Raw genomic sequence first — 17,350 nt, 5'->3', positions numbered from 1 at the left:
GAAATACAGTTTCACTATATATTATAATTATTGATTACTATGACTATTCCAGTCCTGTGGCCTTTGCTGCTGTCAGGTTTCTACCAGCCACAGTATAAATAGACGTGTCTCCATCTCCACACATTCTTCTGGCTCCGTCCGTGTGGAGGAGGAGCGTGAGCGGGGCGCAGGGGCCAGTGGGGCGGACATGGCGGTGAACAACCCAGCAGATGACCTGCTGGAGAGCCGCAGAGGCTCAGTGACAGCTCGTCAACTTCAACCTCTTTTCATTGAATCGCTTTTGTCGCGGTGGAGCCGCTGTTCCTTCCTGCGCGGAGACTCTGCCGGTGGCTTTGTGCGCAAAGCTGCGGCTCTCAGTGGGTGAGGCTGCAAAGTTTGCAGGCAAAGCTCCAACCCAGGGCGGATATTTCTGACGAAGGGAGGTATGTGCAGATAGGACAAAAAAGTGTTTCCTCATATAAATGTAGGTTTTATTCGATCTGTCACGTTTTTCTTTATTTGCGCATTAAGTGTGTTTATTGTGTAACAGGTACCATTAACCATATATAGGAGCTTAAAATAACTTAAAGCTGACCTTAAACCTCTGTGGCTTATTTTTAGATACAGAACATATAGTTCAAATTGTGTTTCTGAGTGATACTCTAATATCTTATTAATATAATAAGAATAACATTGTGGATTAAAACCCCATTCGGAGTTAATGCAGATTAGTGCTCCTCATACTAAACAAATGCTAAATATTGGGAGTGATTTTATTGTTGGTCACCTCTCAAACTGCTGTCTCTGCAGATTTAGCCCCTCAGTCCAGATTAAACCCCGCTGCTCTGTTCCGGGTCCTGTTTCCACAAACCTCCTGTCAGGGTGCACTCACTTTAATCAGTTCATTCACACATTCATGTCAAGAAAAAGGAGAGTTTGAGAGATTTACCCCCTCTGTCCTTCTACAGTGTCTAATCTTAGTCTTAGAAGTAGGTTATAAATATGATAATTCCTGATTCTACTTCTCTGTTACGAGTCCTCCCTCACTGAGCACCACCTCTGGTTTACATAAAGCCTGCAGAGCCAAGTGAGTTCAATTAAATTATAATAAATCCAATAAATGAGGAGAGACATTTCAGATTTGAGTATTTGCCATGTGTCCTGTTGCAGTAGCAGATTTCTAACACTTGTGTGCAGCATTGCTGCAGGTTTGAACCTTAAGTCTTAAACAGTACAAGCGTCAAGTTCTCTTAGTGTCCACCATGACACCTGTCTCAAACTCCAGGGACTCAGGAGGAAATTACAATCCAGAACAACTGATTTGAGATGGATGAAATGGTAAATTTGACAAATTTCACAAGAATAGAAAATAAATCCAACGAGCCTGAGGTATAGAAAGAACTTCTAATTATAAAAAGAGGAGGTTTCTAATTCTACCTTCTCACAAATTGTGCCTTCACTGCCTGTACTTTATTCTACTTATAGGACAGACACGTGCTTTAGAGCTAAAACTAACATTTTAACTGGTTATGGTTAAACACACCCAGACTCTGCTGACTGCAGACCAGTGTGAGATGTGCTGCTTGATACACACACACTGATCTATGATAACACTCATTGTATTATATCCACACTGGGGCTGAAATTCTGTTCCTGAATACATCATAACCTGTTTGCACACACGTCCTCAGAGGTATGTCCAACATGTCTCTCCCCAGTGTCACAAACTATTCCGTGTCATCAGGGGTCGTGGAATGCAGCGAAGCCCAACCCGGGTTATTTCTGTCTCTCTGTTAACCATCCAGCCCCCACCCCTGCAGTGACCCATGAAGTGTGTGAGTGGGAGAGGCTGAGTGAGGTTTGGGTTGGATATCCAAACCCTAACTGCTTCTGGAAGCTGGTATTTGATGGCTTTTGATCCAATAAACTACATTAACACTACATTTACCACTAGAAGCTGCAGCTCATGTTGAGTCATGCTGGGGAACTCTGCTGCATGTCACCCCCCCCCTCTTCTCCCATCTTTCCTGGCTGGCTCTTCACTATTGACAGACTTTGTTTAAAACCTCTGCGACGTCCTGCTAACAGTAACAAACCCGTTATATTAAAGTAAATCAGGACCTGCAGAACATAATCAGGATAGTTCTATAGTAACACTGGTTCTGACAGTATTGAGGACTATTGAACCTGCAAATGTAAACTATGTATTTTGTGCATTAACTATGTGCAGCATATTTAACGTTTATATACGTGAATAAAACAGTGAGGATTGTGTTTATTCACATCTACACTTACCACTGCAGCCTCTCCCTGCACCACCCAGCTAATGCTAGAATGGAAACAGTGTCTGGTGCCAGGGGGCAGCTTCTGTGTGTATGTGCTGCCCTGAGGACCACCCAGGAACACTGTAGAACCCACAACTAATTTCCTTTCCAGTGTTGTTACAGATCATATCTTTGGCGTTTGTGTTACTCTTCATGCAGATGTTTCATCTCCTAGATGCTGCAAAGATGTGCAAGAAGAACCAGAGGAACAATCTGAAGAGGGGACTTTGTGTATGAGCTTCGAATGTGAGTGACAATATGTATTTACTGTATTGTCGTGAAGTTGACTTCCACAGTGGAGAAAATGAGGAAAAGCAACGAGCTGCTTATTGAAACATCACACTTCAGCAGCGAATGATGAAGAAGAATGAAGACAGAAATGTGCTGTGTAGCTGATTCACACAAAACCAAAGCAGGCTTCAAAATAGCAACAGTGGAGTTCTGATAAGATGGAAACGTAATCAAGTAGGAAAATTCAAACAGGTTTTTAGCAGTTTTTGACTGTTTTTCTTCTTGTTGTTTCTTTGTCGTCTTAAATACAGAATACCCTCTAATACTTAACTTACTAACTAATTCTGTCGTCTTAAACTTCAGATGTTCACAAGTAGGATGAAAAACAACTGTGAGCTATTTGCACTTTAATTACCACGGTGTCCTCTCAGTGGACAGATGTGGTGACGAGGGTGCAAACAGTAAACTGTGGAGTCCGTCCCTAAACGAGGCCGGTTCTGACCGTACCTGCCTGATGTCTGGGGAAATGGTCCACGACAAAGTCTTTTTTTTATTTTTAATTGTAACTGTAGTAATACAGTTTGAATATTGTTTTAAGTTTTGTAATAATATAAAACACTAATCAGCAACATAATCAGAACCTAATATCCTCCTGCTCTTACTAGTTCAGGTATGGAGGATCTCTGAAGGTGTCCTCTGGGAGTCCAGTCCGATCCATGAAGACATTGCTGCCTAATGTATCCCAACACTTAACATTTGATTGTGTGAGTAAACCAGTACCTGTGAGTGTGATTTGAAGGTGAGCTGGTGGAAACAGTCAGAGAGAACCAGCTCTCCAGCATGTGATACTCTGTGTTTGTGAAGTGATGCTAACTGAGAGACTCTTCCTCCTTCTTTTGTCCCTCAGGTGTGAACGAACACCAACATCCAAGAGAAGAACAGCACTTTAACAACCTCACACCAAACTACTGTCTAATGAAGCAGGAGGTCTCTTCAACTTAGAAAAACCCAAAACATTCACATTAAAATGTTAATTTTCCTTCTTGTCCTTGTTATGTACTCGTCATTAAGCATAAAACTTCGTGACCCTGTGGAGGAAATCGAAGCTCTCGGTCGCTCCTCTCATCCATTCGTGCCTCCGAATGTTTTCAGTCAGTTTAAACCTTTTCTCTCCCTCTTCTCTCTGGTGTGATTAGATTAATTTGATTAGCTGTTAATGACTCTGAAGGGCTGACGCCGAGCTGTTTCACCAGGTCTCCAGCGTGAGCCACTCGAGCTCTTGAAGTCCTACAAGTTATTTTTCTGAAGCACCACAGAAAATCGTCACAACTTGTTCCCCGAGACGGGGCTCTCAGTGAACGCCTCGTCATAAAATCTGTCTCAAATCCCACATGGTGATGCTGGCAGCACAACACATGGTACAAAAATAATCTCATGTAAGTTAAAGACAAATGATAGCAACACAATATAGAAGGAAGGAACAGAGCAGCTACTGCAGTGGTTAAAGCTAAATGTTGATATGAGCATATAAATGTTCCTGTTTGTGTTCATAAACACAACATTATTGGATGAACATAATACTGAACTCATCAGGGGATCACCATAGTTAATGTGCAAACCTAATATTGTTATATCCATCCAATAGCAGGGATGTAACTGTAGTGTAGTTTTGACGCACTGTTCCTTAACCCTTGAAGAGCTCTGCTTATCGAAATAGTTTCCTCGACCTGTGTTCTTCAGTTTGGGTTCTGAACCCATATGGTCGTTCTTTTCTGACAGCAGTGGTTGTGTCTTCATAAAAATGACAGATGATTCCTCTGTGTGAGCGCTGAGACAGTAGAGAAGTGCTGCAGACACCGTTTTTAAACGTGAACGTCTGAGCTTTGAGTGGGCATCAAACGTGTGCGATCGCTCTGAGTCACTTTCTGTTAAACCCACAGGATTCGCAGGGCTTAACTCAGTGTGTGTGTGTGTGTGTGTGTGTGCTGGCTCCATCCTCAGTGACTCAGCTCTCAACTACTCTGCACTTTATAGGGATTAACTGAGGCATGTGGCTGAAAAACATCACTTCTAATGAGAACAAAAAATACATCTATCACACTGAGACTCGGTGAAGAGTCGAACTTTCTGCGTCGTGTGTGTGTTTGAGACATCACAGTTAAGTTAGACGTCAAACACAGGTACACGTTTAATTCAGGGTCTGGTGCTCGTAAGCTGTTGTTAGCTGCTGACACTGTCTAGCACCAGTTAGACATTTGTGCATGAGGAGTCCCAGTATTCAGAACCACTGGAGCAGGTAAACATCCCTAATCTTAACCAAATAGCTTTTATTGCCTAACCTGAACTGTATTGTTATATATATATATATTATAAGTGTTCTAGGAGTCTGCAGAAACACCATTCATCCAGTTATTCCATATGTTTCCTGGTTGTTTTATCACTCGGTTCCTACCTGATGCCTCCTCTCCATTCTGGTCTCACCTGCTGCTCATTCCTCTTAATTAGCTCACTAGTAGTTATAGCTACTACTGTTTGCCACCTCTTCCCCATTGTTTCTGCTTGGACTGAGCTGTTGTCTGTTAACAAAGGTGAGAAGATTAAACTTGGAGCTGAGAGTGACTGTGATATCCTGTGCTGTAGGGTTGTTAAAACATATATAACTACAACATCCAAAGGTCAATTATTGATTGGGTCTGCAGGATTGTCCAGTTCAAATTTTAAATCTATGTAGCAGAACCAACAAGAGCTAAATACTAAATCAAATAAATAATGAAATTGAATGGTTAAATGCAAAAATATTCAGGAAAGAAGGAGTAGTTTAAGCCGTTATGATGCCGCAACAACATGAAACATCCTGTGAACAGGATGAGAAAGACTGTGACACAGCTGCAGCAGGAGAGATGAAGAGGACTCCAGCTAAGAACTGTTCATCCTCTGATTAGACAGTGGCAGGAGACAGCGCCAAGGATGGAGACGGAGGTAATGACGTGCCTTAAGCCCAGAGTACGGGGAGACATCGCAGCTTCCTGCTTCATGCAAGAATTACATCATCACATTTACTGGAGCTACACACAAAGCGTGTATGTTTTAGTCGTTCACTTGTGAAGGAGGTTCAGCTGAAATGTTTCCTTTAATGTGATATTTTTCAGATTTGGCGGCAGCAGTGTTTTGGTTGTGGTTCTGTTGGGTTAAATGTCACAAATCAGCTTTGTTGTTGTCCAGAATCTATTAAAAACACTTCAGTGACTCACTCTGTTGCACAATGAACTCAAATGCCGTACTTCAGCGTGACTCAATCATAATACACCCTCCTCATGTTAGAAATGTCTAGAACAGGAAATCCACAGCTGAAAATAGTCTTCAGCAAATGCACTTATGTCTGAATAATAATTTCTACAGTCCCAGCTGTTTAAGGAAATGACTCATCTTTATTATTCCATTTTAAAATCTACTGTAACCTGATGTTGAACAATCAGTAGAAATCAACAAAGTCGATAAGAATTAGAAAATAGACCCAATGCTGGTTTTCATGAGATGTGTTGAGAATCACAAACACACAGATTAACACCAGCCGTGAGCTTTAGACTTCTTTCCTGATCAGTCAGAGATAAACTGCCACAAGCAGAGGATGTGTTGCCCCAGTCGAGGTGTGTTGGCTGTGGTTGTGTCTGACTGGGATCCAGTGTCCAGGCTCTCTAAGCCCAGTAACAAGGCCCCGCTGGGCCACAGCTAAACCTCCAGCACCACAAACAATGGAGCAGGGCTTTGCAGAGGGTCGGGGCAAACTGCTGACTGTCCACTAGTGCTAATACACCCCTATTCTGTCCTGTCGCCTCTCCCTCACACACACACACACACACACACACACACTTGCATACGTCCAGTCTATCTCCCGCTCTATGGTGGTTACCAGAAGAAAAAGAAAGTTCACTGGTCCATATGTTGATATGTACACACAGTGATGAGACAGTCGCTCTCTTCTTCTGTCTTTCTCTCTCACCCTCCTCTACCGTTCTCCATTTTTCTCTCCCTCCATCCATCCATCCCTCCCCAGACCAGGGACCTCTCCACCCTCTCTCTCTCTCCTGCTGTCTTTCTATGTGTGATCCACTGACAGTGTAGCTTGGTCTCCCGTGGGCCCCAATAGCCAAAGCGACCTTCGGATCACCTCCTCCGACACCCACCTGCCTCCCCCAGCTCTCCCAGCCCCACAGCCTGTGTGTGGGTTGCTCCATCTGTGTGTTTCCTCCATTGGCTTCCTGCTGAGGACCATGTGTGAGTGTCTGCGTGGAATATTCAGAGTCACCTGGACGCCCTCCTCCAGTGCAGGTCAGGATGAAAAACACTCTACGTTACAGTGAGTGACGGGCGACACAACACTTTTAGTGAATGCTGCTCAACACTGCCATGTTCTCCTAACTGTCACCGACCTACTGTGTGTTCAGGCTCTGTCATCCACCATGTTCACACAGTCTTTACTAGTCTTTGGTTGTAGAGTAGCTTTTACAAACAATTCTTGGTAAACGATGTGCAGAATATTTGCTCCAGTAATTGCCCTCATGACCACACTTTGTGATTCTCTGTGGGTTTTGTGGAGTTTTGGTGAAGCTCAGTATAACGTCAGTACTTTACATTGAGTGGAAGCGAGAAAAAAGTCTCCTGTGGTCATTTGTTGGGACGTGGATCTGGTGTTTGGATGTGTTGGGTGATACTTTGCTCTATAGATTGTTATAACTCGTGATGATAAATCATACTAGTGAACGTTATACAACCATACTACCCCAAGGTTTGAAAGATTTGCTGACTTGCTATTAGCAGCTGTGCTAGTAGCTCACCTAGTATACCTGTATGTTCTGCCCAAGTTCACCAGCTCCTTGCTAATGTTGTGTGTCTGTTGTTGACGTTGTGCAGCTAGTGTTCAGTCGGGAAATGGCTGCCTATTGTATATGGAGGAGAATTTATGTGCAGCAGGATCTAAATAAAAATCAAAGCTGCATAATTGTGTAAATCATGTAAAATAAATCAAAACTAAGCCACAGATATTCACAAAGGAGATATTATACTTGGAGAATTGAACTTCTTCATTGCTCGGTAATATTAATTAATAAGCTGAGGTCAGATCATCAAACAGAAAGGTCACACAGGTCAAGGCTTAAATGAACCTTAATGAATCTGCTTCCTATGTGTGTTGCATGAGGAAGAATCAATTCATTCTGCTTCATTCAGACCTCCATCTACCTGCTCTACTCTGCTCTGCTCTGCTACACCCATGTAAGCTGCTTCAGACGAAAACATCTGCATAATGACTGCATGTATTTAAAAGCTTCTCTTGTACTCAGTTACTGTCAGAGAGGCCAAATCGAGTCTTTTTCTAATTTATTTGCATATTGAATATAAGGATGTGTCAATGTTATACACAGAATACATGAACATACAAAAAGAACTATGTTGTAAATTATACATAAATCCAAAGTAACAGAAAAATGTGCAAGAGAGATTAAACGAACCTCCACTAAATCTTAATCTAATCACTTTGAACAAGTAGAAATTATAGTACTAGAATAAAATGACTGAAGGAACAAAGAACATGGCACTGCCACAGTAACGACATATACACTGCAATTTTTTGAACTGAGAAATTACCAAGGCTTTCTTAAGATGAACAATTGAACAATTTAAGGATGTGAACTCCACAGAACAGGTCGTGTGCATCTAAATGTAAATTTAACCTGAGTGTCTGATAGAAGAGTCATGAAGCAGCAGCTGATGGTTTGTTACCCGGAGAAGAGGCAGCTAATTTATTTAATAAAAAGTAATTTGTTTGTTACGCTATGTAGGATATGTAGGTATTCAGTCATTTAAATTAGCACTAAATTAAACCACTTGAACAACAAGTGACTTTTAAAACTTCAACCCTGCATTGACTTCTATTAATTTTCTAGAGATTTATATTTACAGCAACAGTAGCCACCGATTCTCAAACCCTAATCTGTACCCTAACCTTAAAATTTCACCTATTTAATTTCTTTTTGTCCTTAAAAGCACGTTGACTTCTACGATGTGACTGTGTAAACAGATTTATGTCCACACAACATGAGTAAATTAACACACACACACAGACTGCTCCAGTTTCTTGGCCCAATTAACCGCTGACGAGGGAATAGCTGTGGTCTGGTGGGACCTCGTGCCTGATGCGAACAGAGCTGCCCATCCTCTCTTAACCCTCCACACCCGTCAGCACCCCCAGCCCACCCTCTGCCACCCACCTACCCCTCCTCAGGCCTAATTTTACTCTCCCCTCATCTGTTTATCCCGACCACCGTTCCTCCACAACAGCAGACTTCATTTACAAATCTGTGTGGTTCAGCCCAGCTACAATAAGAAGTCAGCGACAGATGTACTTTTAAAATGTATCTCAAACCAAGGACTGATGTGTTATTATACTTTTTTGGTTTCATGTTGATGCATGATGTCGTTTTAGTTCAGGTCAGAGCAGTAACAACGATACACAGAGCTCAGAGCTCTCCAGCTGTCCCTCCAGCCCAGCCCTCATTTCAGGGTCCCAGCACTTCCCCTAAATCTAAATCCTGGCTTTGTGTGGGAGCTGGAATGAAACAATGACCATGTTAGCTGACACAGTGCTGGCTACCTGATCTGCACTGACAACATCTCCCCCCGACCACACCACCTCTGGCGAGTCCAGGCTTGCTGGGAAGAGACACATCCATCCTCTCATCTGCAGGGCAGTGAGCTGGAGGGTGCTTTGCTGGGCCTACTGGGGGAATTGTGTTGGGTGGCAAGGTGAGAAATTGGATTCTTCCTATGTGAAAATAAGTTTGCAACACAGACACAAATGTGCAAAAAGTGAAAGTGTCTGAGGACTTTATAATAAGTCTGACTGTAGACCTGACACGTGCAGAGACTCATTCACAGATGCAGTTTGCATAACAGCCACAATACTTTTAATTAAAACAAGAATATTTGAATACAAACGTTATATATTGATCCTGTCGATTGATTTGTCATGACCATGTCAAAAGCTCATATTTCCTTAACTCGTTAGAATTACAGGCTCGATGTGTGTGGGATTTATTTTACTGTGCCACTTAGACTCCGTTGACCCAGCTGAATTATTTCCACTGCAGTGATCGCCCCTCCACTTTATTTCACCTCGGTGAGCATGAAGTTGTGTCAGTCTTGTTTTGTTCATAAGGTTATCTCAGGTTGGCATGTGTGGACAGCTTTAAATCAAGCCTTCATGTTGGCCACCCTGCTGAAGTGTCTATGAGCAAGACACTGAATGCTAACCAGCTTACTGGAAATGAAAAAGCAGCTCCGGGGATCAACACAGAGTCAGATTACTGCAGGTTCGTAGTTGGCAGTGGTAAACGTTCTCCTATTTACCACAGATCTGCAGCCAGCTGGTTTACAAGAAATCACCTGTAAATACATGGAGGAAAACAAACAGGGACATACAGCAACATGAGGACAGATTTCCACTGACATGAAGACTGGAATACAGAAGCACAAACACGTTCAGCTCCCCTGGAAGGAAGCGTCACACTTACTCTAAAACGAGATCCAAGGCCCACTGTTCCTATTTTCAGCCATCTGGGATAAAAATAACCACCAAACAACATCACTTGTTGGAAAGTTCATGCAGGAATTTAAAGACCAGCAAATGTCTGTTGTCTTGTTTATTTTGGCTTCCGGGTCTGAAGTTACATGGTCTTTTAGCAGCAGAGTCCCCTTAACGTGTTTTAAACTGTCCTTGTAGCCAGTTTGAATTCAACGTGATTAAAACCGGGATCAATAACTCAGCACTGGACACTTGGAGAGAAGCTGAGGATGGATTTTATCTAAAGTAGAAAGTTCGACCTTTGAGCTTTTATTTTACAGCCTCCAGTGCACATTTTATAAATGGTATATCATTAACTGAATAAAGCCGGCAAAGCCACATTTATCTGTGGAACTATTTCATTAGTGTGTCACTGGAAACAGTGAAGGGACAGCAGGACATAGGGAGGCGTGCTGACCTCATGCATGCAATAAAAAGACTCGGCATCAAATCGTTGCAAAGATTCCTTTTAGTTTCACTTCTGGACTTTGTGAAAATACTTAGACACAGCGTCAAACTGAACATCCCACAACACAGGAAGTGATGGATTGGTGGTGTGTTTGTATTTGTGTGGAGACGGGTGGCAGACAGACAGACAGACAGACAGACAGACAGACAGACAGACAGACAGACAGACAGCCTACTGTGTCACAAACTTTGTTATCTTCTTCCCCTCCCTCCTTTATCGTACTCGTGCAGCCCCACCTCTTACTGCCCTAATATGGGGGCATCTCTGCCCTCGGGCCAATCAGGCGGCTGGATGCGTCCCTCCTGGAGATGCCATGGGTCCAGTCCAGGTCTGAGGTTTCAGTGAGGGGAGCAACAGGCTGGCTGGTGACAAGGGGCTTTGAACAGAGAAAGGGGGAAATATTAAAAATACAAAACATACAAGTGAGGAGGATCAACAGAAGGAGGAAAGGTTTATTAAAGACAGAGGGATCATAAATCCCGTAGGCAAGATAAGAGAAGAGAGAGAGAGGCTGAGCTGCTGCAGGTGGAGGTCTGTCACCTTTCATCCGCTGGAGGAAACACGCTGAGGCTCAGCGTTAAGGTAGGCTGGATGGATGTGCTTTAATAAAGTTTGTGATGGCCCAGAGCAGTCGGCTAATATCTGAGGGCTTTTTTCTTTTTAAGAACGCTGCAGCAGATTAATGGTTTATGACTGGTCAGTGCAGAGAGGAGCACAGGTGTTAGAGGTTATGCTGGATAGGTACTGATACCTCACACTGTGGAACTACAGCAGCATTACTGTAGATCCAGCAGCCATGTCTTTTTATTCGTCTGTGTATGAACTCTGAGTCTGTGTAATTTAGTTTTATAAATCAGCCCTGGAACTTATTATAGCGTCTGAAATATTACTTTAACATTTGGCAGCTCGGGAGCTGCTGAGAGCTGCACAGAGCAGTTTATGGAGCAGCCTGCAGACTCCACACTGCTGACTTTGGAGAGCATAACAATAGCGTGCTGTTTAAATGCAAAGACAGTTTTAGTGAGACAGCTGCTGCTTGTGTTTATTCCAACATGCCAGCTCCTGCTCACAAACACACTCAGTATTCACTGAGGTTTATGGTAACTATTTGCAGCGTGGCGTCTTACTATGAATCCAAGTTTGTAGAGTGTTTTGTAATGAGACCTGCGTCAAATTACACTTGGAAAATATTCATAGCATTGATTTAAAGGCGTTCCTGGGGCCTCCAACATAGGAGTACTAGAGTGTCCCAGTCAAGTTTAAATGTGTATACACATTTAAAGTAATTCTTAATTTCCTCTGCATGATGAAACCCACACACACAACACAGTAAAGACACTTTACCACTCTTTGAACAACTGTCAGTAAACTAAACGTGTGTTCAAACCACTATAAAACAGCATGTTCATGCAAAATCTCTGGTTGTGATAATAAGACAGAGCAGCACTGTCAGAGCTGCTGGTGGCAGCACGGACATTTCAAATAGCTCCTGTCTTAATGTTACATACCAGTGACAGCTGCAGTGTGATAGTCATAGGATCTGTTTGCCTCCCAATTCCAACTACAGAGCTCACCCACCAGCCTGGTATGTATTTGGGCCTAAAGTGGGTACAGAGGCTCCTGCAGTCAAAATACACACACAACAACACACGTTACATAATGTATACACTGGGTAACTTGGGGATTATGTTATATCTGAATTTCTGATTTGATAAGAAATAATGAATCTGTGCAGCAACTGTAGCACAAGATGCTTTTAGTGCCTCTGCTTTCAAAATAAATGGTCATTTAGCTCCTTGAAACAGGTACGATGTGTCCACCTGTTTAAGTCGACTGGGAATGAGTTACCAGTCACTTAATAATCATAATAGACGTTCAACATCCTGGAACACTTGTTCTAATGGAGGGCAGTAACTCTCTAATTCTGCATCCTATCCTCCAAATAAAGTCGTATGTGTGGAACTTTTGTGGCATCTTGTTATTGTAGATGCTCTGAGAAGTCATATTTCCTGTTATTTTTGTGATGTGTTGCTCTGGAAGATGTGAAGAAAATAAAAAGGTGGCAGGTGTAATTTAGGGGCATCCACAAGCTGAGAGTCTGTGGCGTCAGAAAAGAAGTGATGGATGATGATAGCAGTTTCCTGGCGACAGACTTTGGGTGGTGGTCGTTGCTGTTGTGGGTGGGCTTCATTTTATACCAGGAAGTGGGGTCAAGAGTTGATTGGGCGGTTCAGGAGGGAGACCTCACGAGGAAACACCGTTTGACGTCACATTCGAGGGCGACCTTCCCTCAGTGTGCACAGAGCAGGAGAGGATTTTACAGGAAGGAAGACTCGTGCAAACAATTGATGTGAGAGCATGACTTGGAGATACTGTGGTTATATTTTTATTCTTCAAACTATAGGATGGAGGTTATAGTCTGAGTCAAGTATATCTCTGTTTCCTGTTTACATGCAGTTATTTCCTGCTCAGAGTTTCAGGCCTGTGGGTGTGTCATGTTTTGTCCATCTGATATCTCAAATGACCCGGGGATACATCGGGATCTACCTTGCTAATCTTGACTGATTTGGACATTTTGCATTTTGCATCTTAAGTTGTTCACAGCGGCAACAATTCCTATTTTCCAGCTCACACAATTCCAGTGGGAGTCAAAGTTAAACTGAATCAACAGAGGCTGAAATGTTCTGACTTTTAGACACCTTTAGTAAAGGTCAAACTACAAAAACACTAAATTCCACATAGTGCAGTCAATCTTTTCATCTTTTCATGTGTCCTGTGTGCAACTCGAGGTTTCCATTAAAACGAACTGAACACGTTATACAACAGGCCGTGCTCTCGTTTTCATGACATTGTAATAACCCTATGATTGGAAGTACAAAAGGTCTTTTAGACTACACAGGAGAAGGAAGGAGAGGACTGGAACTGGACAACAGCTTTATTTAAAATGATAAGTTCACCTAAATAACACAGGCTTCTGTTTTTCGACACGTTGTATTCACAGTTCTAACAAGGTTGGGAAAATGTTTGAGTGAACTGACCCTTTGACCATCTTTAATGCTGTCCGGTGGTTTGTATGTTCACTGTTGACTGGCTGCATGCGTCTGCTTTTTATTTATCCTTGTAAACGTTGTTCACTCTGTTCGTGTCATGTTGGACTGACACAGTCGCTCCACTGTCCAACCACATTGTTTCATTTGAGTTTGTCCCTGTGACGTTTCATGTCACTCTCCATCGCCACTGTTTCCCCACAATATCATATGAATTCATTCATATCTTCTTACATCATGTGTACAGTACATACTGTATATTTTGTTCAGTGTCCTGCTCTGTAAATATATGTAATATTAATGATGCTGTAATGTGTTGGAGGCAGACAATGAATCTCAGAATATCTCTTCTTATTGAATCTGGAAGTTGAGAAGTTCAATAACTAATAGACTGTTACTGAATCGAGCCAGATGTCTGTACATCTACTCTATGTGTACCATCAAATGCAGTTAAAGTGATGCACAGACTGCCTGTACACTGCTAAATATACAAGTAAACAAACAGATATTAGATTAAAGTGAGATTCATTTATTGCTACTGTGGAGCTACAGAGCCAGTGAGATGCTGTTAGCATCAACATTACGTGTTAACTAGTTATTAATATTATTTGTTATTTGTGTGCTTCTCTTGTTAGATGCTAAGAGCATCTTAGAAGATGTCGTACACGTAAGACTGTAGTGAAAAGAAGCTGAGCGACATTCAGTGAAAGCTAAAAATATTGTGAGTCACATGGTGGAAATCAGAATGAACAGATACTTGTAGGGGGCAAAAGATTTACAGTGAGTCTGTTTTAAATTCAGTGTTCCTACTTTCAGAACCTGGACATCAGTGAATTTCAAAGAAGTGATGTTTATTGATGTATTTACCGTCAGTCTGCTCTAGAATAGAAACAGTTTCCCTCCTCAGGTCTTGTGATTGTCCTAAAATTAGATCCAATATCTGTGTCATGCACTCAGGCTGGCACCGATTATGAATACCTGTTGTGGTATGTCCTCTGTGGATGGTACGTATTTGGGTGAGGAGAGAACCTATAGTATGTCTATATTTTTTTTTTATATCTGGTCACTGCTGATAATACTTTTGACCACAAATAAATCAGTCGAGCATCGTCTGCTGCCGTTACTGAGCCGACTATAACATCATTAACTTGTCTACTACGCTCAGAGCAGCCTCTGAATAAGATTAGAGCTGCAGGGTTGCTGCTGTAAGACACCAGAGGTTGGAGCAGGACAACAAACATCAGATCAGTCCAGAACGACTACATGCCAGCTGTGCATATGCACATGTTGGTGCAGCTGGAATGACGCCTCATCAGCCACTCGACTTCAGCATCCTTTAAAACATCACTGAATGATGACATGTAAACTGGCACAAAGCTTTCTGCACAGACTCCACTCCACTCGACGGCCTCACTAACCCGCGTACAATATAAAATCTGCTCGAGACAACTTAATCCAGCTCCTCTTAGACAAACGGCACGGAGGCTGACAGCACCGAGCAGCTCTTTAGCTTTCTGATTTATTCTCTGATCTTCAAATTCACAGCTCAGCGTGAGCTCACAGTCAGACAGCGAGGACTGAGACTACTGGGCTACTATTAGTAGCTTTGGATCATATTAGCAGGATGCTCTGCCTCTTCCCCTCACTAGGAATTTAACTTTGATTTATACTCACTGTGTAAATCAGGCAGATGAACCTTTTTACAGTGTCGATCTTTGCCACTGCAAAACTACTTCACAACCAAAAGATGCACTTGTGTGCTACTTTCTTTTATTTATTTATTTTTTGCTTGAGATTAAATTATTATCAAGCCCCTTGCTCGTTTTTCTTGGCTTTGCTGTGTTTTCGAGCTCACTTCAGGTCAACAAAGACAAACCCTCTGTGGTTCAGAAGATACAGGTACATGCAGAAGGGCTGTGATCAACAGTAGAAATAATGTTACTGGGACTAAAATGAAAACATCTGCAAAAGTATTAAATTAACTCACTTGTTATTATGTTTGATTTTCCCAAACCTGTAAAGTCTGATAAAAACTTGTTTCGTGCCAGTTTCATCACATCATTATATCGGGATAAACCCGATGAGATGAACCATGTTGTAGAAAGAGAGAAGAACTGAACACAGTGGATAAACGTACTAGTGGACCATGCAGGTCCTGAACTTCACCATCCTACGCCTTCATTTGCAGGAGGGTGGGGGGGTCATGCTGATTTGGACAGTCACCAGGCGTGTGAAGGCCTGCAGATGTGAGTCTGATCTATAATAAGACCGGACTGCAAGGCTTTTCAAATCTTCATTCACCCCATTCCTCTACTCGGTGCAGGGAGTGGCACCTACTCCACCTGCTGCCGTCTGTCTGTCACATGGAGATGCAGTTTTAAGCTGCTCAAACCTCCGTGAGTCTAACTGTAGCTTATCTTGTTGTTTTTTCACGATATGACAGATTCGGTTTGTGTCTTTGCTCCGGTGGAGCTACAGTTTCTAAACTCACAGCTCAGGACCCTTTTCATCCATCACTCCATTATCCAAAGTGGAGACAGTGGAAACCTTTCACTTTGATGATGCTTTTACTGATAATAGCCACTTGAAGAACTAACAAGATGACTATTTAAAGACTGTGAATTTACAGGATCATCTTTCACATTCCCGTTGCTGTTGCGTCTGCCCTGACTGATACTTACAGCCCACTAGTGCAGCCGTGTAGTGATCGCATCTGTTGCTGCTGCACCTGACAAAATGTCAGTCAGCACCAAAATAACAGAAAGCCTGGACCTCAGCGCTGCAAGCTGGACGTCTCTGTCTGACAAGTGTGCGACAAAAAGTGAGCTCAAGAGTCAATGAAAGTTTGTCACCATTTCTAAATTAGCTATAACCTGCAGGTTTTCTGCTCTTTTAAAATGCACCATCGTATCATTGAAGGTACTTCCATGTCTCATATTTCAGATTTTTAATAGATGAGTTTGAAATGAAACATTTTAGTCTGGAGACTTCATTTTCAATCTGCTCAGGGATTAAAAGTAGATGATTGCATTTTTATTTGTCCAACAATAACATCAAACTATCACCAAATATTTAAATGATTATGTTCTCAGTGTGGGCGACTTGTCAAATGGAATTAAATCTCATCATCTGCAGCAGAGTCAACGATCGACTGTGATCTCAGGGATCATTTTAGGTCTAATCAGTGAAGAGTGTATTACTTTGTGTGTACAGGGTTTATCTATCCCATTAACGTCGGTCTCTGCTCCTCTGTGGCTGATTCAGTGAATGCTGGGATGCAGAGCATGTGTGTTATGTGTTACTGTGACCTGCTGAAACCAGATACCTCCAACACACCCAAACAGGCACGGCATCCACGAATACACTTTACCCATCCAAACACAGACAAATTTACACACACACACACTCCTGCCTTTAGCAACAGTGGTTCTACATACACTACACTGGAGGTAGAAGTGCAAATGTTTGGTTTGATGTCCGTCGTAATTATATAATTGAACAGACAGTCCTGTTTATATAGTGATCACTGGTCATCCTGCATCTGAACAGTGCTTTAAATTCTCCACTTGTACACAGTGGTGTACAAAAGTTTAAAGACAGAAAACCAAATGTCTTTAATCCAGTCAGTCCAGGAAATGGCTTTTCATTCCTGTTCATTTCTGCTTTTATGTCGCTTGACTTG

The 17,350-nt window shown here is 42.3% G+C and overlaps 1 long non-coding RNA gene across 4 annotated transcripts; it reads left to right on the top strand.

Annotated features, from left to right (window-relative positions):
* The first annotated feature begins 159 nt into the window (after nucleotides 1-159).
* Nucleotides 160-3,573, top strand: LOC113165862. 4 transcript variants are annotated; one of them, XR_003299133.1, is made up of 4 exons: nucleotides 160-422; nucleotides 2,479-2,549; nucleotides 3,200-3,298; nucleotides 3,442-3,573. It is a non-coding gene; the product is annotated as an uncharacterized LOC113165862 (long non-coding RNA). The 4 variants fall into 4 exon arrangements; XR_003299134.1 differs by having other exon boundaries at nucleotides 1,698-2,549; XR_003299130.1 differs by lacking the exon at nucleotides 160-422 and adding an exon at nucleotides 431-1,879.
* The last annotated feature ends 13,777 nt before the right edge of the window (nucleotides 3,574-17,350 follow it).

Source organism: Anabas testudineus, chromosome 13, assembly GCF_900324465.2.
Source record: "Anabas testudineus chromosome 13, fAnaTes1.2, whole genome shotgun sequence".
In the NCBI taxonomy this organism is placed as follows: Eukaryota; Metazoa; Chordata; class Actinopteri; order Anabantiformes; family Anabantidae; genus Anabas; species Anabas testudineus.
The sequence above is the reverse complement of the archived record's forward strand: the minus strand, read 5'-3'. Positions and strand labels throughout refer to the sequence as shown.